At 35.8% G+C, this 27,280-nt stretch overlaps 1 protein-coding gene across 3 annotated transcripts in view; it reads left to right on the top strand.

Moving 5' to 3' along the window:
* LOC123678984 (neuroligin-1-like) overlaps positions 1-27,280 on the top strand; it is a 260,712-nt gene that overhangs the window by 156,075 nt on the left and 77,357 nt on the right. For 2 of the 3 annotated variants that reach the window (XM_045616289.1, XM_045616288.1), the window contains one exon: positions 25,912-25,972. The exons of the other annotated variant lie outside the window; for it this stretch is intronic. The gene's annotated coding sequence lies outside the window, so the exon portion shown is untranslated. The remainder of the gene's footprint in view (positions 1-25,911; positions 25,973-27,280) is intronic. 3 annotated transcript variants of the gene reach the window in all.

The raw sequence follows: 27,280 nt of genomic DNA, 5'->3' as shown, positions 1-27,280 counted from the left end.
ATTAAACTCTAAACATAATCCTTCTACACAGTTTTTCCATTTCTTAGATGGAATTTCAAAGAACATTGAAAGAATTCCTTCAGTTGAGGGGCCGACCATCTTGTTTTATTTCGTGGATAAGAAAGATTGTGCAGGATGATGAGAATCAGGGTTAGGTTTGTAGGACGAATGAATAGCCATAGTAAAATTGAAATTGTTTATGGGATTGGATGTTCATCGATATTCCTTTCGATGAGAGATCTGATTGAGGTAGATCCAGCATCATATGATTCAAACATTAATATCTCTTGACATACATAGTGAATTCATTCATATGGGAATTTCTTGATTGTATCTCGCTTTCATTATGGTTCCATTGCGCAGTCTAGGTGCAACGAGTTGTAGTAATTGAAGGTAATAATCAAATGTGTCCTGGTTATCTTTCTAATTCAAAGGAATATGGAACTGTTTTCAACAGTCTTCAACCTTTCTCTTTGCTGATTCTGGAGCTGATCTTTCAACCGTAAAAATACATGCTGGCTGAAAACCTAACCCAGTCGCTGAAGGCTTCATTGAAACTTCTAAATAAAATAAAAAAGAACGGCTATCAAAACTAAGTGCTAACAAAGCTGTTTCCTAAAAGCTGAGACTATTGTCTCAATATCTAAATATATTAATCAAATAAAATCCACAAAGGACGTTCACACTCACAACATATCTGGTGAAGTGTTAGCATATGTTTACACTCACAACATATCTAGTGAAGTGTTAGCATATGGCAAGATCTATCTAACTGTGAAGATTTTGTTTTCAATATGTACAATAAATGAGTTTTCAAATAATCGTATTCAGAATATTTTCAATTTCAAATGGTGCAATGAGTTTGATTTTATTGGATATCATTACCATACTAGTACGGTAAGGAATGTTTTTATGACATTAAAATCAGTGTCAAATCTTTATCAACCACTGTTGTAGATAAAATCACCGGCGATGTCTTTGATCTAACAAAAAAACAAGACCTTAGAATATTGAATATCTTCTGAACTGAAAATATGCATAAAGAATTGATAATATTCATTAGTAGAAATAATACTGAAAGCTTTCTGTACTCTATTTTAGTGGTGTAGTATTTGACCTGAAAGCCCTTGAAGGCAAAACGCCAAATAAAATTAGAGTAGACCAGGGTTGAAGAGCACAAAATAGTCAAACTATGTTTAACGTCAATTAGCGAAAAACGACACACCAATCGAACCTCAATTTGTTTGATCCCAGTTTGCAATAAAGGGCTAAAAACTCATAAACTGCATTCGAACTCCTGTAATTGGAAGTTCCTAGAATTTTCAATTGATGAAAGCGAGATACAGCGACTAATTGGTAGCATATCCTAATTCACTCCCCGAGATCTGAGTCAGGATGACAAAGTGATGGAAAATGTTTCGACTGTGGCAATTCGGAGTTGAAGAGCATCGGCCAATTTAAAACTCCTGAATCTCAATAAAAGTTGCGGAATAAACTCAACTAGTTTGTGAAGTTTAGGGGTTGGAAAGCTGAGATATGACAAGTGTGGTAGGGGTGTACCGCCGAGTTTTCCCTTAACAATAATCGTATAATGCCCCAACTCACGTAGAGCTCGTAATCCGGGTTACTCCGGTTTTATGCGCTAATATATTTTATTCGTTACCTAGAGTGGTCTATCTGCACATGAAGAGCTTTACACACATGATACTTCTTCGGAGTTTGGATATCCGCAAATGTGATTATAGTGACAATTTCATGAATATCTGATGGTTATACTGTAAGTATCACCTGAGAATGAAATTAATTTCAACTCTGTATGGTAAATGACTTTCCTAGCACTTTTGTATCGTATACAGGGTGTCCCGTGAAGACCACGTCAAACCAAGGGAGAATGTAGATCAAAGGATAACCCACCTGCTATGACAAAATTCCCATTATAAAAGTCTTACCGTTTTCGAGATATTTTTTTTTTTGTAAATAATTAATTTTTGCCCCTTTCAATAGTTTTGTGCTTACGGTTGGTACAATTTTACATCTTTTTGGTTAATTTTTTCAGTAGAATATTGCTGAAGAACGATTTTAACGTTTACATTAAAAACATCCTCCGAACATTTTGGGCTATGAGAAATATTTTCATTGGAAATTTTGGTAGTGGATTATTTTGTTCATGAAGTTTAGCCCATCGTAGTGGAAAAAAAGTACCGAGCTACTGCTGCACATTACACCAATAAATTGTCCATTTTATAGTGATTTCAAAAAGGTATCACACAAGTCATTTGTTGCTCAAAGAAAAAAATATATGGGATTATAATGGGAATTTTGTCATAGCAGGTGGGTTATCCTTAGATCAACATTCTCCCTCGGTAACCCTCTATAATGAATGCTTCGTGTCACATCAATCATAATAGGCGAAAAATACTCTAACTGGGAGCTGGTTGAAATTGGAGTTCCACAAGGATCAATTTTGGGACCAATTATTTTTCTGGTGTATGTAAATGATCTGCCTGCGACTATAGAATAGATGGATGTGGTTATGTTCGTGGATGGCACCAGCTTCCTCCATTCGGCCGTCAACCAACAGGAACTAAATGATAGCACTAGAAAGACATTGGTGGAAGCTCAACATTGATTTACTCTTAATAAAGGGTGTTTTTTTTGGAGCTGAAGAACTGTAAATTGCAATAAAACAACGATGGATTATTCGATTGACGTGAATTTTATTTATCCGCAAGATAATCTTGTGGCATTACATTTTGAATATGATTTCTGTCAAATGACTGCCACGGCTGGCTCGGATGTAGTCCAATCTGGAAGTCCAATTTTCGATGACTTTTTCCAACATTTGTGGCCGTATATCGGCAATAACACGGCGAATGTTGTCTTCCCAATGGTCAAGGGTTTCTGGCTTATCCGAATAGACCAATGACTTTATATAGCCCCACAGAAAGTAGTCTAGCGGTGTTAAATCACAAGAACTTGGAGGCCAATTCACAGGACCAAAACGTGAAATTAGGCGGTCATCAAACGTGTCTTTCAATAAATCGATTGTGGCACGAGCTGTGTGACATGTTGCGCCGTCTTGTTGGAACCACAGCTCCTGGACATCATGGTTGTTCAATTCAGGAATGGAAAAGTAAGTAATCATGGCTCTATACCGATCACCATTGACTGTAACGTTCTTGGCATCATCGTTTTTGAAGAAGTACGGACCAATGATTCCACCAGCCCATAAAGCGCACCAAACAGTCTGTTTTTCTGGATGTAACATTGTTTCGACATACACTTGAGGATTAGCTTCACTCCAAATGCGGCAGTTTTGTTTGTTGACGTAGCCATTCAACCAGAAGTGCGCTTCATGGCTAATGGACGTAGTGTGCGATACGTATTCCGCACAGAACCATTATTTTCGAAATAAAATTGCACTATTTGCGAGCGTTGTTCAAGCGTGAGTCTATTCATGATGAATTGCCAAACCAAACTGAGAATAAATCACTTGACAGTTGTTGAAGCGGTCGCGATCTTGAACAGTAATGCCAAGTTAAAGTTACATACCTCGAAAAAAAACACCCAATAGAATAAGGATGAACCCCGAAAAGACATAATCATTGTGCTTCACACCGACTCTGGGACTCTGGCACTAACTACCTCAAATTCCTTGGAATACAAATCCAGTCAGATCTAAAGTTCTCATATCACATAAATGAACTTGTTAAGAGTCTCTCTAGAGGAATCTTCGTCATAAGGAGAATGAAGCAGTTGGCCTGCCAACAGGCAGCGAAAGTGGCATATTTTGGCTTTTTTGACTCGGCCATTTCGTACGGAGTACTTGCTTGGGGAAACATGCCTGGAAGAGAGCGCATATTCGTCAAGCAAAAAATGGCTTTGAGAATAATGCAGAGAGAACATCGAGCTTTAGGCAATTATTCAGGCAGAAAAACATCCTCACTTTGACATCTTTATTTATACTTGCCTGTGTCACTTACATCCATGAACATAAAAATAGTTTACAGCTCAATAACTTTAACCATGAGTACAAAACCAGAAATGCAAGTGAGTTCATCATCACCCACCACAGACTGGCCACGACCCAAATAATGAATCACCAAGCGGAAAAAATATATAATAGACTACCGGAATAACATAAGAAATTGAGCAACAAAAAATTACGGAATGTACTCAAGACGGAACTGTAACTGGAAGAGTACTTCACAGATCCTATAAAGTGAAAAAATGTATGTTACTCCTATAAGAATGTCCATTGTCGTATGCTTACCTTTACAAGTAAATGTTATCTGACTGCTTTACATAATTTCAAGAAAAAAAGAATAAGAACATACCCTCAAGGAGAAGTGCTAACCGCAGAAACGTGTTTCGGGATTTTGGCCCTCAACAGTACGGTAAAAAAGTGTAAGGATGAGCAACACTTGAAAGAAACAACAAACAAATGGAGTAAGCAACAGAAGCCAGACGTCCAATGTGTTTTCCGGCAACAACCAACATCACCACGAGGGAAGCCATACCTGCGTGACATCCGAGTCCAGGAATAATAGTTAATAATTTCAAAAAGTATTATAGTGTTCGGATATCAATGATGACAACTTTTTTACCTTTACAGCTATAAAATTAATACCTGTAGATACCCTGCATTTTTTTTCAAAAATAGTCTCATTGATTCATTCGGAGATATGCAATTTTTATTTCTCACCCAAAACTTCCAATCCTGCCTCAAAAAGTCAAGTTCGACTTGTATTAAAACAATCCACTCTTTTTACCACCAGAATTCCATCAATTCTATTGGGAAAGGAATGAAAAATGGGCATCGTATTCAATGATTTGTCTAACTGAATAATTATGAGGCTGAGTACCAGAAATCCTGCCGAAAATGAAAAATTACACAATAAATCCTCGGCAACGAGCAGCTTCACCGGTAGAAGATTCAGATAGGATCCTTTCTCTCCTATTTAAGCTTCAGGGATTATATATGTATTATTCATTGTTACTCCTGTTTTTTTTTTCCCTGAATGAGATACACCTTAGGGTGTATCGGTTCCATCACTTCCTATGTAAATTAAGAAGGAATAGAAAAAGGTACAGATGAATTGGTGATTCGGACAAAATGTTTGTATCCAACATGCTTGCTGAACCTTTTTACCAATCTTTGAGAAAGCGAGTTCGTTTTGTTATGTTGATATATTCCTGAAAGCTGGAGATCAACAAAAGAAGGTTCTGTATTTCATTTTGGTTAATTGTTATTCTTCAGAGGTGGAAATAGCTGAAACTACAGTTTTCTCGTTTTATCAAGTGTGAAGAGGTATTTTAGGGGATAACTAAGATGTCTAAAATACTGGTGTCCCCATGAGTACACCATTACTTCACTCTTGAAAAACCTTAAGGTTGAAATGCCGACTTTTGAAGGGGCCAGTCTTCTTCGATTTTAATGATATTGTTCTTTTCCACTTGATTTCCGCATCTTTCCTTTGACAGTGCTCACGTCGCTTTTCTGTCAATGACGTTTTGAGGTTAAATCAACAATCAACTACTTTGACAGAACAAAAGAAAAGTGAACACACCAGTATTTTTGAAATCTTAGGAGTAACCAGAGTTTTCTGTGAAGAATCAACGCTGGATAGGTTTCTATAGGTCACACTGTATATTCCGTTGGTCCTTTTTATAAATTTTCTAGATGCTAGAAAATGAGAGTTCCTAATGTTTGAAGATCCTGAAAATGAAGAATGGACAAATCGACAAGAGTCTATAGAACACTTGATTGTGGATGATGTAAAACAATGTTTCAGGTTTATTGCCCACCTTCTATGGTTCAAACTCCCGATCTGTTTCTGCGGTATTATCCTCAAGCAGATGAGAAAAAGTTTTAATCTCACCACCCCCAAGAGGATGGTGTTAATAGCCTCTGTCGCAATAAAATAGGAGAGTTTATAAAGCCTGTTTTTGTAATAGTAATCGTATAACCTTTAACACTCAGAAAAATCGTAATCTTTATTACATTCTGGATTTTTATGAGAGGGTTTGTATATTTTATGATTGAGCTAAAAAACACGCCAGGCGTTGAAAAACATTGAAATTCCGGTACATTAACAGGCACCCAGCTTTTCGGTGAGAAATATTTGTTTTTACCCTCGCATATACGTATGTCGAGTGTGGATCTTTTTGTTATTTGACTACAACTTATTATAGAGACCTACATATCGCGAAGCCAATAGTTTTCGAGTAGCTATAATATATCTTAGAACATATCATTTCATTTTAAATATCAGTCAATTCAAATAGAGAAGAATTATTCATTATATTTGAAGATAGTCGTCAAATAATTTTCATGATAAAATGTCAGCATCATATCTCAAAAAGCATCAACAATGGTAAACAGCATTCATTTTTCATTTGAACTTATAGAAATATTTGCCCAACTTGCACAAGCTCTGAGAGGACAGATATTCAGGGCCAGAGAAGAGAAAAAACCCTCGTATCAAACATTCTTTTTATTCTTCTTTCTTGAAACCAAATGGTCTGTTTGGTTAGGATCTTCGTTGGAAGTGAACTATCTTTCTTTCTATTTCGTGGTCTATCAGGAAGTTGTTAGTTTCTGATGAATGGTTTTTGTGAGTAATATAATCAATAAAATTATCAATGCATCATGTTCAAAATTTAGGAAAATCGAGCTGGAGCTGAAAGAAACTCATATTCATCCATGTGTAACAGCACGAAGCGAGCTATACGAAAGCAACTTCAATTTAGAGCCAAGCCTTTTCGCAATATACATAATAATGTATTTTGTGTGCCATGTTGATGAAGAATAACTGTAATCAAGAAACCAGGTCACATTAGGGTTAACAAAAACAACAAAAACTACTGTTAAGTTCCAGACTTGGTCAAATAAATCCAGTATTGTAGTTGTGTAAGTCTACATAATTTCTGAAAAAAAAATCGAAGTTTGAGTTGTGTTGGGCTTGAATTAAAACAGTCACAATTCGTGCTTCTGAATTGATTTTACTTTCAGAAGTGAAAAATTTAATTTTTACTAACTTAAACAAGCCATAAATTTCTGTGAAGTTCCACAGAGGCCTAGGAGGATCGAGAGAGAAAACATTAACATAATCATCAAATAAGAAGTTAAGGAAACCGTATCTGTTCCATGAGACTATTGAAGCAGTATTAAATATAGTTTAGTATATTGAGGAGAGTGAATTCATTTTGAAGATGTAATTCAATGAAAATAATGGATAACCTACAGAATTACCAAGAAAATTTTTTCGACAATATAATAAAAACTTATAAATAAGATATTGGAGACGGTAAATGTTCAGTCAGTTTTCTTGAGGTTCAAGCCGGATATTGACCTACCACTAGCTGAGCTTCGAATTTTTATGAAACTGTTGACTAGGCACTGTCGGCATAAGTACTTGTTGTACAAATTTAAGATGGAACGAACCCGACACTTACTATTCAAATGTCAAGAAATTGAGAAGCACAATCCTGAGCAAGTCAGTTCTTTCACATTTCATTAAGTGAGTGTCAGGGGTTCCATTTGTTGATATGCTGGACGATCTTCTTAGGAATTGTTAAACAGGATACAGAATGAATGAACAAATAGGTTGCAGTTCTGGAAGACTGCCAATCGACTCTCATTGAAGAATAGAATACATCTGTAATTGTATATCATATAGTTGCAAAGAAGAAAAAAAGCATAATGAAATTAATAAAAATAGGTATTAAAGCACATGAAGAAAATTATAATTTCAAATAATTTCTATATTTTCATTCTTCATTTTCTTTCTGATGCATTCATTTCCATCAGCGGTGTTATATCATCTATCAGTGATCTATCATCCATACTCATAGTTAAGTCACTGTTGGTGAATTGTACTTAATCAAATAGTAAAGTACTCAGAATGGATCCTTGGGGAACTCCTATATCGACGTGTTTCCTGTGATCGTTATTTTTTGGGTTACATTTGTCATATAAGATTGAATGAGCGTCCTCATATTAAGCATTTTTTTCCAATTTTAGTAATAGGATGATTTACTCAATCGAATGTTTTTGATGAGTCTAAGCAAAGCGTAGCGGTGGTTTTATTCTCATTCAGTGATACTAGTAAGAGCTTGATATATTCTTGTCTGAAAACATATTTATGTAAAATCATTATTCGTTTTGTTTTGTAAGAATTCGATAAGTTTAGTTCGCTCTCAGCTTTTCTGCACAAAAGTTATACCGATATACAAATCAAAATTACATCCATTTCGTTTAATCCCTATATCCAACCGTGGGAGCGAAGGATTGTTAACGTAATACCCGAAGAGATCCACATTTTTCTGCGATTATAGAGCCGTCTTTATAGCGAATCCGATTACATGGAATATCACGTACCGTCTTAATTCTCAGATTAGTGGCTCATCGTCCACGGTACAAGCCGGATGGATAGTTGGAAATTGGCCTTCGTCGTGTCTTCAAATACGGACGACTGGCCTAGCTTGGGGGAGTTCAGGTACACGTTACACGTTCCTATCTCGATTAGCAACCAGCTCCACTTTGCTCCAAACCCCCTTGCTAATAAGAATAATATTGTCTCGCAGACGCTAGCCGATTAAGCAACGACAACGATCGATAGATGGGAAGTCTGTTTGGCTTCGTGCTACAATGTTCCCATTTCGTACGTGGTTTTATGCAATTATGAATAAAACAGTATTCAAATTATTTTTCATTTCACTACTATTTTTCGATTTCATAACATTACTTTGTCATGAGGAAAAGATTGTCTTGAAGCCTGAAGATTTTAAATCTCGTTCATTCATTTGCCATTAGTTGCGTCCAAGGGAACCCTAGTACCATATATAGATAGGGTATCTGTGGTCTACAAGCGTAATTTGCGTATGATTGCAAAAAATTTCTTGGTGCTTTCTTTTTTTGATTCGATATTCTGCTTGAATTTTTTATGGTTCTGATGAATCTATTGATACGAAATTCTGCACGAAACTTGGTATTGTTATTCAATGGAAGATCTCAACTCGATCAGATCAGTAATCACGGAAATATGTGGTATTCATTTTGAAATGTTCATCTTAAATTTTTTATGGTTTTGATGATATGCTTAGCTTAAAATATACATACAAATCAATCCTATTTAAGACAGAAATCCATAATGACCACACCATCAGACTTTTGTGGTCACTGAAATATTGGATAATATTTTTTTTCGATATTCCTCTTGAATTTTCTATGGTCTTGGTTGTTATTCTATATATAAGGCGAATCTGAAAAAAACTTCTTTACATGAAAAACAAGACTCTAATAACTTACATAGTAAGTAGTTAATGGTCAAATATGCGCCGTTTTGTTCGATAACTTGTTGACTTTTTGAAGATAAGATCATTATGCCTCCCTCATTGGAGCCCTCGTCCCTATTGGCAAAAAATTGAGACAACCGATTTTCACATGCCTGTGTTGAAGCGAATTTTTCACCAGCAAAATTGTTCGTTATGGACAGGAACAGATGGTAATCACTAGGTGCCAGCTCCGGACTAAAAAGTGGGTACATAAGAACCTTCCAACCAAGCTCCCGGAGCTTCTGTCGGTCCAATTGTTGACAGTACAGTTCCGATTCAACATTTGTGCCGTATGGAAGCAGCTCATGGTAGATAATTCTCTGCCAATACCACCAAACACACACTACAACCTTTTTGCCCGTCAATTCTAGCTTGGCCACCGTTTCCGTCGGTACATCATTTTGATCACGACCGTTTTCGCTTGACGTTGTCATAAGTGATCGTTTTTTCATCACCAGTCACCAACCACTTCAAACTTAGGTCGATTTTGTTGCGATTTAATGATTCGGTCCATGACATTTTTTTGAGTTAACTTTAACTCATATGTTACCCATACATCGAACTTCTTGAGACCAACCTCATGCGAATGATTCCAAACGGTGCAAATGGTTTATCTCTTGGGCAATCCAAACGGTGCTCACATGACAGTCGGACTTAACAATGTTCATTATTTATCAACATTTCCGACTATTGGCCTTTCAGTGCGTGGTCTTTGACAGCGAAATTACCGACACGGAATCGATGGAACTAAAATTGCGCGTGATTGGCTGTTACAGTACCAGGACCATAAACACTTTATATTTTTAGCCGCCTGACTTGCATTTTTGCGTGTTTTTGTTCGGTTTCATTATCACAGAAATATTCAGTATTTAATATTTACGGAACCTCTTGTTGGATTCTTTTTGTTAACGAACTTGACCACGGCTTTTAAGATCGGAAATAACTCTGAAAATTTCAAGTTCCTCGGCCCTTTCATTCGAAAGTTATCGTGTATTCGAATGATCGAACGCACAGGATCGAATTCGTCATCAGTGATCCATTTTTGACTCAAATTTCCAAAAATATAGACCTTGGGACGAAAAATGTTCAGTAAGTATAGTAATAGACAAACAGATCTCTCCACTGAACATTTTCTGATTTAACTTGAAATGAAATCAAAAGTAGAATATTGTTTCTCTAATTCTGTGGTGATTCCGTTCATTCTTCCACATCTTGTAGAACAAAATCGTGCGAGAATATATCAGAAACGCACAGTTTTCATAGTTATATTTTATTATTCTATGGTGGTACTCCGAACTTTCCGCCACGGCTTTATCTGTCAATTCATCAATTTGCCTTAAAGAAATCAGTTCTGCCCACCAACATTTTTCAATGCAAAAATCACTAAAATATATTTATGGAAATATTTCATTAATTTCAATGAAAATGCAATGAATTAGAGAAAATAATGTATAATACTCGTACAGAAGGCTCATTCTACCACTCGTTCATTCCAAAACTCGTTTTTGAATTTTGAACTCGTGGAAGAATATCAATGCCTTCTGCACTTGTATTATAAATAACTATTCTACTCATAATTTCGAGATGAACTTCCATCAAGTACAGACCGAAACAATCGAATACGCTTTCATAAGAGGAACGTTTGTTTTTCAAACAGAAGCGTAACGTTTTTTTTCTGCCGGCGCGGCGTAGTTGAAAACTGATATCAAAGATATATGTCTTCGACATAGATTGTGAGGTTTATGCTGCGTGGAGGAAAAACATTTTATCGGGAAGTTTCTTTTAAGGAAGTCCTTCGCATGACGTTGATTGAGGACCTCTATATCCACTGTCTTAGCGATAGGAACTTTTCGTGGTATATTCACCTCATGGTGGAGCGAAGTAACTGATCTGTTGATCTTTGTTCTCAAACAGTTAGATTTACGTCCCTGCTCTCTGAAACTGATGCTTGGATTTCCTTCATACAATAACATTTGCTGTATATCTCATGGTGTCCTGATAATGAACCCAGATGCGTGTTAAGTTTTTTCTTGATGGAGCTAGAAGAAATAACCGATGAATTAAAGCTAATATTAGGCCAATAAGGTCTGATGCACAGATGGCGGTGCTAGTATTGAATTCATATGATTTTTAGTTAGTACCAACTTTCAAACGATACGTGTTCAATTTTGACAGCAGTCCGACCATTAGTTTGTGAGATATTGCGTTGTGAGGGTAGCTACTTTTGTTATTTGGAAAAAGAAGAAGAAGAAGAATTTCGTGTGCTGATAAAATATTGGTTTTTGAAGGGAAAGAATACAGTTGAAGAAGAATCTTGGTTTGATGAAGTGTTTCCGGGGTCTGCACCAGGAAGATCAACCATCATTGATTGGTATGCTAAGTGTAAACGTGGTGGAGCACCGAAGACGGCGAACGCAGTGAACGCCCAAAAGAGGCTTTCACCGACGAAAAAATCAACAAAGTTCACAGAATGATTTTGAATGACCGTAAAGTGGAGTTGATCGAGATAGCAGACATTGTGAAGATATTATCTGAACGTGTACATCATATTATCATTCACGAATATTTGTAGGTACATGAGAAAGCTTTGTGCAAAATGAGTGCCGCGCGAGCTCACGATCGATCAAAAGCAACAACGTGTTAATGATTCTGAGCAGTGTTTGAAGCTATTTGAGTGCAATAAACCTGAATTTTTGCGTCGATATGTGTCAATGGATGGAACATGGCTCCATCATTTCGCTCCGGAGTCCAATCGACAGTCAGCTGAGTGGACTGCATACGATAAACCGAATCCAAAGTTAGGAAAAACACGACAGTCAGCTGGCAAGGTTATGGCATCAGTATTCTGTGATGCACAAGGTATAATATTCATTGCTTACCTCCAAAAGGGCCAGACCATCAACAGCGATTATTATATAGCGTTATTGGATCGTTTAATGGATGAAATCGTTTAAAAATGGCCCCATTTGAAGAAGAAAAGGTGCTGTTTCTTCAAGACAATACGCCGTGTAACGAATCAATGAAAACAATGGCAAAATTACATGGATTAGGCTTCGAATTGCTTATGCATCCACCATATTCGCCAGATCAGGCCCCCTGCGACTTTTTCCTGTTCTCAAAAGAATGCTCGTTGGAAAGAAATTTAGCGCCAATAAAGAAGTAATCGCCGAAACTGAGGCCTATTTTGAAGCGAAAGACAAATCGTTTTTCAAAAATGGTATCGAAAAGTTGGAAGATCGCTTTAATCGCTGTATCGCCCTCGAAGGCAACTATGTTGAATAATAAAATCGAATTTTGCCAGAAAAATGTCTTACTATGGTAGACCGGAGACTTTTCAATTGGCCTGTTAAGGTCTCGTTGAATCTGATCATCCAGATAGATAACTGGAAATTGGCCTTCTTTGTATCGTTCCCGATTTCAAACACAGACTGGACCAGGTTTGGAAGTTCAGGTACACGACACACATTCCTATCTAGATTAGCAAACAGCGCCACTTTGCCTCAAACCCCCTTGCTAATAAGAATAATAGTGTCTCGCAGATGCTCGCCGATTAAGCAACGAAAACGATCGATAGAGAGGAAGCTTCGTGCTGTAATGTCCCTATTTCGTACACGGTTCTATAAGAGGAACGTTTGTTTTTGAAACGGAAGGTGAAGTCTTTCCCTGCCGCTATAGCGGAAAACTGGTATCGAAGAGACATGTCTTCCACATTGATTGTGAGATTCATGCTGAGTTGAAATGAAACATTATATCGCGAAGTTTCTTTCGAAAAGGTTTTTCGCATGGCGTTGTTTGAGGACCACTTATTTAGTACCTACTGATGGGAACTTTATAGATTATATTTAGCTCACAATGACGCAAAGTAACTGATTTGTTGATCACTATAATCGAATTTGAATTTGTTGTATTTTTACATTCAAGCTACAAAATGACCATGATTCCTGGATTTTCAAGATCCTAACAGATAAAAAAATTAGTTAACACTGGCGACCTAGACAGACAAAACATAGCTTGAGGAGACCGCAAAAAAAAGATCGATGATGTGAAGACTTGAGTTCGAAATGAAATGGGAAGAAAGCAAACAGATTGATCTGTTTGTTCTCTTCCCAATTATTAGGATCTGAAGATGATCTCTAGGAGATCGAAACATGTAGCCATTCAATGGAACATTTGGAATCGACATAGAAAAATCTTTCTTCTCCTTTTACTTAGTATTACTCCAATAAGAAATTGGATCAGGTTTCTTTGAATTTGAATGAACCCTTTGTCCAGGAGTGTATCAATAAAGGATGGAGAAGAAGAAAAAGGAGAAGGAACTGTTGTACTCTAAACATGCTTTTTCTCAACTGAACTGAATAGTTTATTATAGCATAGTTTAGAATAGGACACATTTAAAAGAGGACAGTTAAAGATAGGTTGAGTTTAGCATAGGACAGCTTAGAAAAAACAAACTGAGTATAATTTCAGGATATAATTTCATAGTAGGACAGATGAATATAGGTTTAGACTAATAAAATTTAGTAAAGAACGATTTTAGCGTGAGACTGTTTAGAATTGGGCAAATTTAGGTTAGAAAAGACTCCATAAAATATTTTTATTATGTGTTAAAAGGTATCTTTGAAATATCTATATTACTCTAACGACATGCGTTAATATTGATGTACAAGAATAAACCATTCAGTAAGTGTTTTTTTGATTAAAACTCAATCAAATATTCTGACGATCTAGAATTATCGTATCAAGTTTTACTCCACTCAACTACCTAATAAAAAAGTATATGGAATTTCAGAATACGCTCGATGTTCTTACCCTCGTATCTCGCCTCATATGTATTTTGTACAAGACTACACAGAATATTGAACGGAACGCTGAATCGTGTACCACTCGATCTTATTTCGGATGCTAATACAGCCGAGAAAATTGAATATTCTGATTAATATTCCTCGAATGAAAGTTTTATGAATTGGTATGTAAAGTGTGAACGCGACCGAGCTACAAATGTTCACATTACTAGATTTGAACGAACCTTCAACATTCGACAATTATGTAGTTTCCAAAGTACTTCGTGTACTCCAATCTGAGATTCGATCACTCGCAAACATTCTAACTCGTTCGGTTCTGCAAGCTTAGTTGAGTGCTTTCAAACTGCTGCAAATATTACACAGAGATTTGTTATTAATTTCTCCTATTTCGAGCAATATTCAAAATCCAATGATTTTCAATAGAAGGCGACGAAAGACCTGAAGTTATTTGGTTACATCATAGAGTAATAAACATAGATAGAGGAAGTATACGCAACTTTTACATGTCCCCAACATGGTTAGATTACGTTGTCCAATTGTGATATATTTTCAAACCCACAATTTTACTATATCGTTATGAATGTGAATTATATTGAATGAAATATATTTATTTGAGTGATTCTCAATTAAATATGCAAATTTGAAAACTTGGAATCCGATTTTTTTCCTAAATGTCGAATTTATAACAAGTAGAATATTTATTATTCCTGCTGAAATCCAAGGTTTGGCAACTTTTGCTCTCCTACTGTCATCGGTTGTTTCACGTTGTTTGGCGCGCTTGTAGTTTGTTTTCTGAATTTCTGATATATTTAGGTATTTATTTTGATATATTTTTTGTTGATATGAAAGGTTTATTCACTATGGACATAAGAAGTGCGTTCTTTGTGGAGAAACTCGCGAATTGAGTGAAATATCGTATCACTTATGTTTTCATTTCCGCGCGCTTCATGTCAAATTTGATAGTTCATGTTGGGGATAATATTTGCTCATTGAAAATGATATATGCTCTCTCTACCAATGTGTCTTACTCTGAGGGTTACACGATCCGATCGACATGAAATTTTACACGAGGTTTGTAATGGACTAGTTTAGTGATGTTGATAATACTATATTTGACACGATGGAATTAAAATATAGAGCAAAACTGATAAATCAGTGAAAAAATTTTGAAAATCCATCAATAAATGACTGAGAAATAGATTATTTCAATTTACGTATTTTAGCGCGGAACGTCTTTGGTCTCCGACTCATCTGTGACGTCACGCTACTTGCCTGTGATCGCTACACCATAAATTACGTTTAAATACTTAGCCGCGCCAAGGCTCTCGCGCCGTTTGTAGTTGTACAGTGTAGTTTTAATTCGAGTTTTGTTTTTATGTCACCATAATGGAAGAAGGATTCGTGAAAGGACAAAGTGACAATTTGCCTAAAATAGATATATTAGCAGTGATGGAGTTTTTTTCTTCAAATCCATGTTATGTCAGTGCTGAAATGAAAGGAGTAAAACTTTTCAAGTGACTATCTACTTTTGAGTTTGCTTCATCATGGTTCAACTTATAACGATGATTTATTTAAAAAACGTTTCATAAACAGTTTGTAGTTGAGTACTGGTTGTTGAAGTCTATCCATTATCAATGGCAAAACATATTTATGTGAGGAGTAAAATGTAAAAAAAAAAGTAATGTTTACTGCCCGTATAAAATCCGGTATGAATCAATTCTATGAAAGTGCACCACTTCTTCCTTTGATTCATGTCATTTAGTATATGAACAAACAATTTATTGGGGTTTTTAATTGTCGTGCTTGCACACATAGGCACAATACAATATTTGTAGGATCTTTTTTTTATTTCAGCCATCGTGTAACGAACAAAACACGACACGAACGGCACAAGTGATTGTACACCAATGAATTCGTGAGCACTCTGCGAATACCAGTCGCCTCGTGTAAGTGGCGTGACGTCACACACTAGACTATGAAATTATTCTTCCAAGCGCAACTTCAAAGTCCCATAACTTTTTCATTTCTAGAGATATTTCAATGATTCTTCCACATTTTTGTTTCATTTTACTTAAATTTTTAGAATTGATCCTTAACAAAAAAATGAAAACTAGTCCATTGTCATTCATTCTAATATAGTAGTTTACGGATCCCTTAATCGGTTTTGTCCGTCAACTCGAAAAATTATAAGGATTATAACAAAATGAAGAATTATTCGGCGACGATCGCTCAATAATATGCAAATGGTTCTCTTTCGAGAATCAGTATAATTTTTTTCAACAGCAACTATCCTATCAAGATCTTCTTCATCAGACTTCAAAGTTAAGAATTAAGCAATAAGATTAAAAATTTAAATGAACAACTAAAAATATCGTTACCGTAAAACAACCGGATAAGATGCAACGCAAGCGAACACTAAAAATTATTATTCTCCCAGAATCCATTAGCTAAAGTCAACAAGAGTTTGCATACTCGGGAATAATATTTTCCCACCTAGTTTGAAACTACTTATAAGTTAAGAACTTCTGATTTCAAACTCCCGATTTACGAATGTCTTACTTCCATATATCTTGGAAACTTGTTTTCTCGCCTCCTTTGTTTTCTCCCACCTCAGAGAATCCTTCGAAAATTCCACCGGCTCTCACTTTTCTTGATAACTGAATCCAGGATTCCATTCAAACCCTTGTCGCAGTCTCAAGTTTGCGCCTGGCAAGCTTGTCGTATTTGCTGTATGTATGAAAACGGGTTTTGTTTCAAAGCTTTGTCCCACCGAATGCTTGGATTACGCACTGATGGCTCTGTTTGGTGGAGGGTATAATTTAAAGCTCATTTACTTTTGTTTGAATTATATTTCGTTTGTTTTCTGGCGAAAGAAACGGCCGTAACACTAGAAAAACCATAGCGAATTATGCGCAGTGGTTTATTATTTCCTCTGATGTCAGACAATATAAATCAACTCATCTGGAAAAATTTGATTATAATTATTATGCTGTATGGTTTATGTGTTTTGTACGGTGTGCGTTGTATTTAATGTTAAGTACATAATATATGAGTTAGTGCGCTGGGAATTATAATTTAATGGCTTGCTAATATGATAACGTATGTTGCTGGAATTCAATACTACAATATAACCCAGCTTGATAATGTAAATGAAACCTTAATTCCCTCGCTTTTTCATAATTGTGTGCTTGAAATTTTAGGGTGTAGGGTATATCGATAACACTTTTCGAAAATATTTATCGACAATGAAACTATGCTGTATAGATTGTTTTTCAACACATCACTCAGTGAGAGTCAGGCCTAACCAGTAAATTGTATATTATTTCATAAGGGAAAGTGTCACTTCTGATGGTGACCTTGTGGTTTATCTGCCAAACGTATCTCGAGGCGAATATTTCAAAAGAAGCCATGAAAAGTCACTCCTCCTCTGAATTAAGTATGTATTTTTTTTTCAAACGTTTCGAAATAAATTCATAAAAATCTGGCCCCATTAGAGATAGATTTTAAAATTGTGGAAGTACACAGGTGTTCCATAAAAGAGTGAATAACCATAAATATGATTTTTTCTTATAGAACACCCTGTATTTTATAAAATTGTCAGTTTGTATGGAATTAATGAACCCAAGTTTGTTCGAAGCTTCATATGCTTAAAACTTACCGTTTTTGAGATATACTAACTGACAAAGAAACTCTAACACCTAGAAGGAGCTGTTTAAATTTTAAATTTGAATAGTTTAGCAAAGACTAAATGATTGAAATTTGGCAAAAAACAAAGGGTTTCAAATTTTTAATGAATTTGTTAATAATGTGTTGGTTTACCGCGATTATCTATACACTCCCCAGCATGTCTCGGCATTGATGCAATAAGATGGTCTATTTCCTTCTTGACACAAGTTACCTGTACTTTATGTCTCAGAGCCGCCAGACTGGGGAAATTTCCAAGTCTTCTACCCATGATGTCCCAAACATGCTCTATAAGCGAAAGATCTGGAGATTTGGGGGCCTTGGTAAAATAATTACAAGGGTCGCTTCGAAAAAGTTTAAACTAACTCTGGCAACATGAGGTCGGGCACTATCTTGCAAAAATATTGGATTCTCGAGCAGGTTGAGGAAAGGAAGAACATATGGCTTCACTATATCTTGAAGGTAACGCAGCGCTGTCATGCTACCTCGAATAAAGACTAAAGGTGACCTACTTGCATGTGCAATAGCACCCCATACCCTAATCGTCTACTGTACGATGTACATGACGCTCAACATCAAACTGAGGTTCACGTCTTTCTCCCCGACGTCGACTAACCCTTCTTCGGCCATCATGTGCACCCAAAGAGAATCGAGATTCATCAGAAAAGAAGACCTGATGCAATTCCACATTCCAATTTTGACGTTCTCTGTACCACAGTAATCGTTCCCGGCGATGCTCAACCGTCAGAGGTAACACAAGATGGGGTCGATAATGCTGCAGTCCTAAAGACCTCATTCGGCGTTAAACCGTTCGGACAGTAACAGGATGGCCTTGTTCTCCTAATCACTCATCAGCCAAAGATCGAGTTGTCGCAAATCGGTCTCTTATTGCCAGAAATCTTAGACGTCGATCTTGAACTTCATTTGTGCCTCTGCGACGTCGATTTTGGGGATTATCAAACCACGCTTGACAACATTTCATAACAGTTGTTGGATTTCTGTTCGTACGGTTAGCGTTTTCTCGAAATGCCTAATTGAGTTCTACTGTATACTAGGACAAAAAAAATGGGAAATTTCAGGCTTAACCGTAATTCATCTTCGTGTCATTAGTGAAACATCCTGTATATTGCATTGTAAAGTTCGTCCTGTGAAACTCGAATCACAGTATATGTTCAGATAGCATGCAGGTTACGCTATCTGATCATCGAAGAGTTCCAGTACGAAATCACCACGGTATTCCAACTTTCCATACGAAACGCTCCAAGCAAATACAGACCCTCCTTTCCGAGGGACAACAGCATGCTAGGGACAACCCAATAAATCACAGATGGATCAGTGGTGTCGTCCGAAATTTGCAAAACTAGCCGTCGGGTGTGGTCGGAACTTTTCCCAATCCCGCAGATCCTATTTACTATTTATTGAGTTCATTCGGAGCATAGAATTTCAATTAGCGCTCCAGAAAGTTCCACATCATATGGCCCGTTTTCCATTAGTCACGTTGTTTACTGTACTCGGATTTGAGGTGAAAAATTGTAGGTTATACACCGCGGGAATAAAATTATTCATTCACTAGGTGTGTATATTATTTTTGCGTGATTGGGATGAGAACGTACCAACGATTTTAATTCAAAAAAATCTAAAGAGAATTTAATCAATTGTCATATTGACATTGACATTTCAACTGTAGGAACACAGAAATTTGGATGGAATACAAAACTGAATTATGACAACTGATTAATAAATGAAGCCATATTGCTTTTGTGGAAACAAATAAAAGTGTGTGAATATCGAAAAATGTGTCTTTGAATGAGCTGCTGCAAATATAGTGGTGGATTTATTGTCACAAGCATTACGTAAAATTCTCGATAAATCTCTCAAGAAATTTTTTGCTTGCTTTCTGATATAATTTTGAGGAATAACTATAAAAAAATTGTTAACTCCGAACAATGCAGCATGGGTTAATACATTTCAGTATTGACAGAGGAAATGTGAAAGGGGCATCATACATTTCCAAAAAAAATACAAGAGCACAGATGAAAACGTCAACAAAAAATCTCCCAATATTTGGTTTTGTTTGGTTTGTTCCTTTTTTGGCAGCATAAGCTGACATATTTTTATTGAAGGGCTTCTTCTTCATCCAAATAAATTTTTTTTTCATCCTTTTTCTTCACCGAAAGTTGGCGACGCTGTAACCTCTTTGTTACAACTCAAAATGCCCGAGAACAGTCGTTTGATTTGGGTCGTGGTTCTGATCTCTGAATTCACCAAATGGAAGGGACAAAAACCCAGGTCGATCAAACATCTCTTATATTTACACAAGTATTTCACAATCTGAATCTTTAAAATATCTGTTACCAGAAGAATTGACATACAATATTTTATAAAATGAAAATATATATAAGTGAAGCCGAAATTTATAAATGTACAAAAATAAAGAATGAAATTTTCTAAATTCACAAATTACTTCCCTGAAGAGGTAAGAGTCCTAGCTCTATACTGAGCCAATTTTCCTCCACCGAAGTTGATACAAACTTAGGTCTGACAGTCTTACAATAGTAAGGAGAGAACATACTTCGGCTTGTAAGTAGACAATTGACAATGATGATAGGCTGTCTTTTGAAGAAGGACTCTCAATGTAATCATCAAGCTTTCAGCGTTTATTAGGAACACCAATCAGGAATTCAGTTAACAAAATATACCCAAAAAAAAACCTTTTTTGAGGTTTTTACGAATATAATAGAGGGAAACAATTATAATAATTTCGCTGCGATAATTATCGATATACATTCAAAGAAACCAGAAAAAGAAATCATATCACATATCACATGTATCGGGTACATATGCACGAAGATACGCATTGGCGTACGCCCAGATTTTCCTGTTTCGTTGAATAAATTGAATTTGCAATGTAGCATGCTACAAAGCATATATTATAGTTGAATCTGAAAAAAAGTAGTAATAAAAGTGATTACTTCCATTGTATTGATTTGAAGTTGACATTCAACTGCAAAAAAAAACTTGAAGGTGGATGCATAGCTTGAAAACCAGTATCAAACTGATAAATTGAACAATTATTCAACAAATTAGTGGACAATGGTTTCTTCCACGCAACACTCACATTAGGCTTTATATTGAATGTCATTTGCAGAACATACTATTGCAACAACCTTGACCAGTCCTAAGTATACCAAATTTTCCTAGGAAGATTGAAACCAGGAATTTTCTTTGAAGAATCAATGATTATACTTGATTATAGTCTGGGCAGAAATAAAATTTATCCCAAGATTTCTCGACAACAATGAATCGTAAATACTAACCCTATTGTTTCAACCCATCATCCCTGTTATTACTTGTGAAGCATCATATTCAACATCGAAGAGACCAACTGGAAACTTCCAGGTTAAAATTCGCAAACAACAGTCTCTTGATCTATTCAAATCAAAATGTAAATAATCATAATTTTTCATTTTTATTCGTGAATTGGAAATATAATATGATGCATTTTATTCACTTGGTGTATATTCTACAACATTATATCACCACCAATGTGCTCTTTTTCATCGAATTCTGAAAGGTCACGTAATAATCATGCTTCAAACTAATCAGTTGATGATTGAAAGCAGCTTTGGCAACTAATTAGCGTTGAATAACCTTTCAGAAGCTGGCCATTATAGAGTCCAATGTAACCACTAATTTTCATCAGTAAATTCTCACTCAATAGTTTGGGACCGTTTTAGGCTTATGCTCGAAAACTGCATAATATATTTGGGCAAAACCATAGCGCAGTATTTCCTAGAACAAGCACCCAAAAACTAAATCGATTGATTACGAATTATGTGCGAGTATAATGCTATTATCTTTCATTTTCATTTCTCCGAAAAATTCGATAGCTTTCGGAGTATATCGGTGAACCCGTTATTGGAAAATTCAATTGGAATATTCGAAGCGATGAAAGCTTTTTATCGCTGGCGTCCCAACAATTTTTCACGGCCTTATTGTCTTCCGTCTGGATAAAATATTCTTGAAATGATTTTATTGAGTCATTCCGTTTGTCTTGAAGATTGGTTGCGTCACATTATCTCCTGGAAAGGAATTTGGCATGTAATTTTCTCATGTCACTTTTAACAGAGCATGTTAGTAAATTTTTTCAGCTTCGTGAGAAGTTTCTAGTGTTGTCTTTGATTTGACAGTTGAGAATGTCAAACTGTTACTCTTCAGTTAGATTTGGAAATTCTTCATGAATCGGTTAACACCAAAACAACGCTTCCAAATTGTGAAAATTCATTTTGAAAATAATGAACCTGTTCTCGAAGATCATAAACCACTTTCTCCATTTCACAGTGATTATAATCGGCCTAGTGAGCAAGCAATTCGTACAGTTATTGATTGTTTTCGCTCTAATTCTGCTCTTCTCAATTCTAAACCATCAAAAACACATAGAAATATGCGTAATGTGACCAATATAAGGCAGCGGTCCAGCAATGGGAGTTAAATGACAGGATCACCCACTGGACAAAGACTCCTGGTTTTATTCAGGCCAAGAAATTCGTGATGATTTCACCTATCTACGCCAGAAAGCTCTTGAAGCTGTCACGAGCTGAGCTTCGGGTGATGGTGGGGTTGCTGACGGGTTACTGTCAGTACAAACATCATTTGTACCGTATGGGAAAGTCAGCAGATGATAATAATAAAAATCAAAACAACGAAACAACGCCCATTATAAAGTAATTATGTATCCACAAGCCGTCGTAAATGAGTTTCCATCATATGTGACTTGACAGCGCTGAAGAGTATCTTTTGGTGCCACTTTCTTGGAGGGTTATATTTGCAATAAATTTCACGAGCATTGATAATTTTATCATTATGAATGTTATTCAGAACCTTAAAAATTCGAGCAAAATATCTTAAATAATGAAGAAAGTACTGACGGGAATTCAGGGGCTTTTTAGCGCTTGTATATTATTCATACAACTCTTGTAAAATACTTGAACGTATATGCAGTTCTATGATTTCCAATCAACCCATCGGCGTATGAATGACGAGCGATCGAAGGCAATCGATTTCACCTCAGTGTTTCCCACAGTTTTCCAATTTCATGAATTGCTTCATATTGACAAATCTTTGGATTTGAAATGTTCTTCGAGACGGAAAGAATAAAGCCATGTTCTTAATTTAACTCCACCTACAACTACGCCTCCACTCCATCGATCGCTGCTCCATCTGACTGCAAACCTGAGAAAAACCCGGTATATCCCCATAAATTTATTCATACCCCGAAATGACAACGGCTGTCGGATCTAGCAACCTCCTCGTCTGCTGCGAGGTCACTACCTCTATTAAACTCTGCTCAGTCTTCCTGTCACTGTTTTTGTAACGTCTCGTCCCTAGTCTCGACATCCTGTGTGTATACAAATAGATCCACTCGCATAATTCAATCCATAGTTGCGGATTTTTTGCGTCTCCTTCTTTCGACAGAACGTTCAGCAAGGGAAGAATTATGTTCATCCTCAGGAATTTCCAGATGTTGACTTTTTCTGGCGATGTGGAGAATTACGGAATCGGGTGTTATGTTTTTATCATCAATGTATTTGCGAAAACAATAATTTTAGTACCAATTCATACCAATAGTTGTCATACTTCCCGAATTCCAAGGGTTAGAAACAGAATTAAATATTTCAAGGATCAATGCAATTCATGTGCCAAGATCATTTTGATATCCAAGAAAATGTCATGGAGTTTTATGGTTTTTATTCATTCTATTCTTAGATTTTAATTGATTCTTATAAAAGTAAATAATGATAGCTATTCATTCGCTTACAGAATTAAATCGGGAGTACCCCAAGGTTCCCATTTGAGACCTCTCCTCTTCATTTTATATATCAACTATATGCACATGTTTTCTTCGAACTCCACGCGGATCACATTGAAATTTTGAGATTTAACCACTTATATCTAATAGCTTGTGTTATTATCAACTCCACATTTCTTCTGTTTTTTTTTTGTGAATCCTTTCAAGTTGTAATAGGGTTTTTCCTGTTAGAATTTCACTTTTTGATGGATAATTAAAATAATTATTTATTTTACAAAGGAAACTCTTTTAGATTTCTGTCGATTTAATTCTGTTAAAGATCAAAGAATTAAAGAATTCGATTTTACTTGTTCTCTGGTACTACTCACTTCGGTGGATTCAGGGGAAACTCGGAATTAGGCATTTTTCCACCTCAAAGTAATCAAAATAACTCTAGTTATTTTTCCACTTCAAAGTAATCAAAATAACTAGAGTTATTTTGATATTAATAACTAGAGTTATTTTTATTTTTCCACCTCAAAGTAATCAAAATAACTAGAGTTATTTTGATTACTTTGAGGTGGAAAAATGCCTAATTCCGAGTTTCCCCTGAATCCACCGAAGTGAGTAGAAACAGCTAAAGTAGCTTTCCAAACATTAATACCACCTAAACCACGTATTTAAGATCCATTGAATGGAAGATGAAAAATACTCACATGCAATTTTTTCTCAGAGACAATATTATTGGCTCATTTTTCAAAACTTACACAATAGCCAAAGCCATCAACATTGTGGTCGAATTATTCAATGATTAAATCTATGTTATTATCCGATAGTAATTTGGACATGTCCAAATATTCCAAGCTGATATCAAATAAAAAAAATGAGGAAAGGTTACATACCCAAGAAAGCTGAAATTTTTTCAAGTGCACAAATAAAGGATTTGATGATGCTCTTGGTGAAGTTTATTCAAGTGCCAAGGTTGTTGTGGGATTTGGGAGCGTCGAAGAAATACCTAGATGGAAAAAAATGTGCATAGAGCTTTAAATCATTTCCTGATGCCACCACACAAAATCGCAACTCTGTTAGATACATTTCAACAGAATAGTTGAGTTTTTTTCGACATTCTTCTTGAATTTTATCTGTTTCGAGTGACGCCATTGAAATAAATTTTCCATGAAGCTTGGAATTATTATGGGTCATCTGTATAAAGTATTTCATCTCGATCGAATACGTTATTTTAGTATCATTTCAAAAACTAAACTCGAACAACCATATTCACGGAACTTTACAACCGGTAAAAGTGAATTTCCCATCTCAAATTCTGAAATTACAAACATCATAACATAATATAATACTTCATTTAAGGATGAGCGTTATAAAACAAATCAAAGCAGTTCCAATATTCAGCGTCAGAAATACAATTAACCGAAGGGACGTACTCCCCCCATTGAAAAATGCCGGTCATGAACTCGACTTCGAAAAACAGACCGGAAATGTCACCGAACAAGGTAAAATCGTTTTCAATCTGCACGCATAACGAAAGACTTCGAGCGAAGATCAAAAGTTCTAATTAAGGTTCTAATGATAACGGCCATATTGCTTCAGGAGTTTATTGCTTTTTGTGCCGTTGGTGGTTGAACCAGTCTCCGCTCCCGTTAGAAGTAAGGTGGGGTCGTATTATTCAGTTATTTATTTTTTATCCTCAATTACGCTTCCATTCTACTCTGACGTCGCTTCTAATTGGGAATACAACGATTTCTGCTACAAAGGCTCATTATTTATTTCGGTAACACGTGATTAATGTTCATTTAGAGGTTATGTAATAAAACAGGCATCGGTTTAGCAAACGGTTTTCTTCAACATGAAAAGTAAACGAGAATACTGCATCATTCGAAAATTTCCAATGACAGCAAATTCAGATTTTATGGAATTCTCTTTGTGATTAGTTGTCAATATGCTATTCGTTTTTGTTTCAAGTTTTTTTGATATATCAAAAATAATTTTAGTTTATTATTTTCAATATTAATGAACATTTAACATCGTTCCAGAAAAAACACTTCTATAGTTCTATACCCAATATTTCTACAGCTTGCATTCCTCAAACGATATTACAGCGTATTTTGCATGAAGACTTAGATTGTAAGGACTTGAAAATCTTAAGTGTGAAGGTTGCAATAGTCCTATATAATGTATACTGACTACAAAAAGATATAAGCATGCAAATTTGAATATTATGTTGCGAGCCATCCTTCAATAGCTAGTTTTCTTTCAGTAATGATCTCTCTTTTTTTTCAGAATTCTTTTCAACAATTCCTAGTAGAATCGAATTGATCCTGAGTCCTTCTCGTACAAAAAGGTATGTTTATTTTCTGTTTTTCCTTCACTACACGTACTCCTTTGAAGGTATTTTCGATACGCAATGTCTTTTTGTTTCCAGTGCGATTTCTTGTCAGAACATTTTGCTTTTGTTAGCGAGGAGCCGACAGATGGAACAGAGTTACCAATGGTAACGTAATATGTTTTTTTTAACTCTGCTTTTCAGACAATATTCATAATTCTGAGCATTTCCAGAGGGAAAGTTCAGCTTTTATCAGTAGCTCAGATTCTTGGCAACAAATAACTTGAAGAGTGAAACAAGATTTGAATTATTCATTTTTTTATAAGCAATGTAAAAAGACACTCGGAGGAATATCGATGAATTGAGAATATGAATCTATACGAATTACCGTATATTATTACTAATTAGCTAATGAGTCGAAAATTGAGGAAGGATATTTTTTTTTTCAATTCCTTGGATTTTTTTACTGTGAATCAAATCCTTGGGCTGAAAAGTTTCTTCAATGATATTACAATTTGTTTGATATGTACAGGGTGGGCAAATAAGCGAGGTAAGCGGTTATACCTCAGGATCCACTCATCGTAGAGACTTGCGGTAAAAAATTTTACCACTTAAGTGTACGAGAGAACACACTGGAAATTATTTTGAAGTTCATACTTTTACCGCTAGGGGGCGTAATAGCTACCGTCGAGTAGAAAAATGAATTTTACTCGAAAATGTTTCATATAGAGTTGAAGATAAAATATCATCATTGTAATCCTTGGAAAATTCTCTATCTTTTTGAATTGTCACTTTCGGTTTTACGACATCAAATTAAGGTAGATGAAAGGGAGAAATCTGACTGATTGAAACGCCTGTAACTTCAGTTTGGCTCAACATTTTTGAGCAAATTAGATCTCGTCTGAAAGATAATATCTTGTTGATTGAGGACAAAATATACTCATAATAAATTTACTTTTATACTGCTTTAGAAAGAGGGCGCTGAGTCAGAAGTTCATTGTTTTGTTCATTTCACTCCGACCTGAAGGTCGCAAAGCGATAGTTTCAGGCGTTCTGAAGTTATGGCCGAAAGAAGCTATTCTTCAACTGATGCACTGTGAAAAACCAAATTGTGGCTTTAAGTTCTGACAGAAACAGAAATCCTATCGAATTTGTATGAAAAAACCAAAAGGTCGCAAAGCGATAGCTTCAGGCACTGGAATTATGGCCGAAAGAAGACACATTTTAGTTTTTCAGTGCATCAGTTGGAGAATATATTTTTTCGGCCATAACTCCAGAACGCCTGAAGCTATCGCTTTGCGATCTTTTGGTTTTTTCATACAAATT

Source organism: Harmonia axyridis, chromosome 4 (genome assembly GCF_914767665.1).
Source record: "Harmonia axyridis chromosome 4, icHarAxyr1.1, whole genome shotgun sequence".
In the NCBI taxonomy this organism is placed as follows: domain Eukaryota; kingdom Metazoa; phylum Arthropoda; class Insecta; order Coleoptera; family Coccinellidae; genus Harmonia; species Harmonia axyridis.
This window is presented reverse-complemented; position numbering and strand designations above follow the sequence as displayed.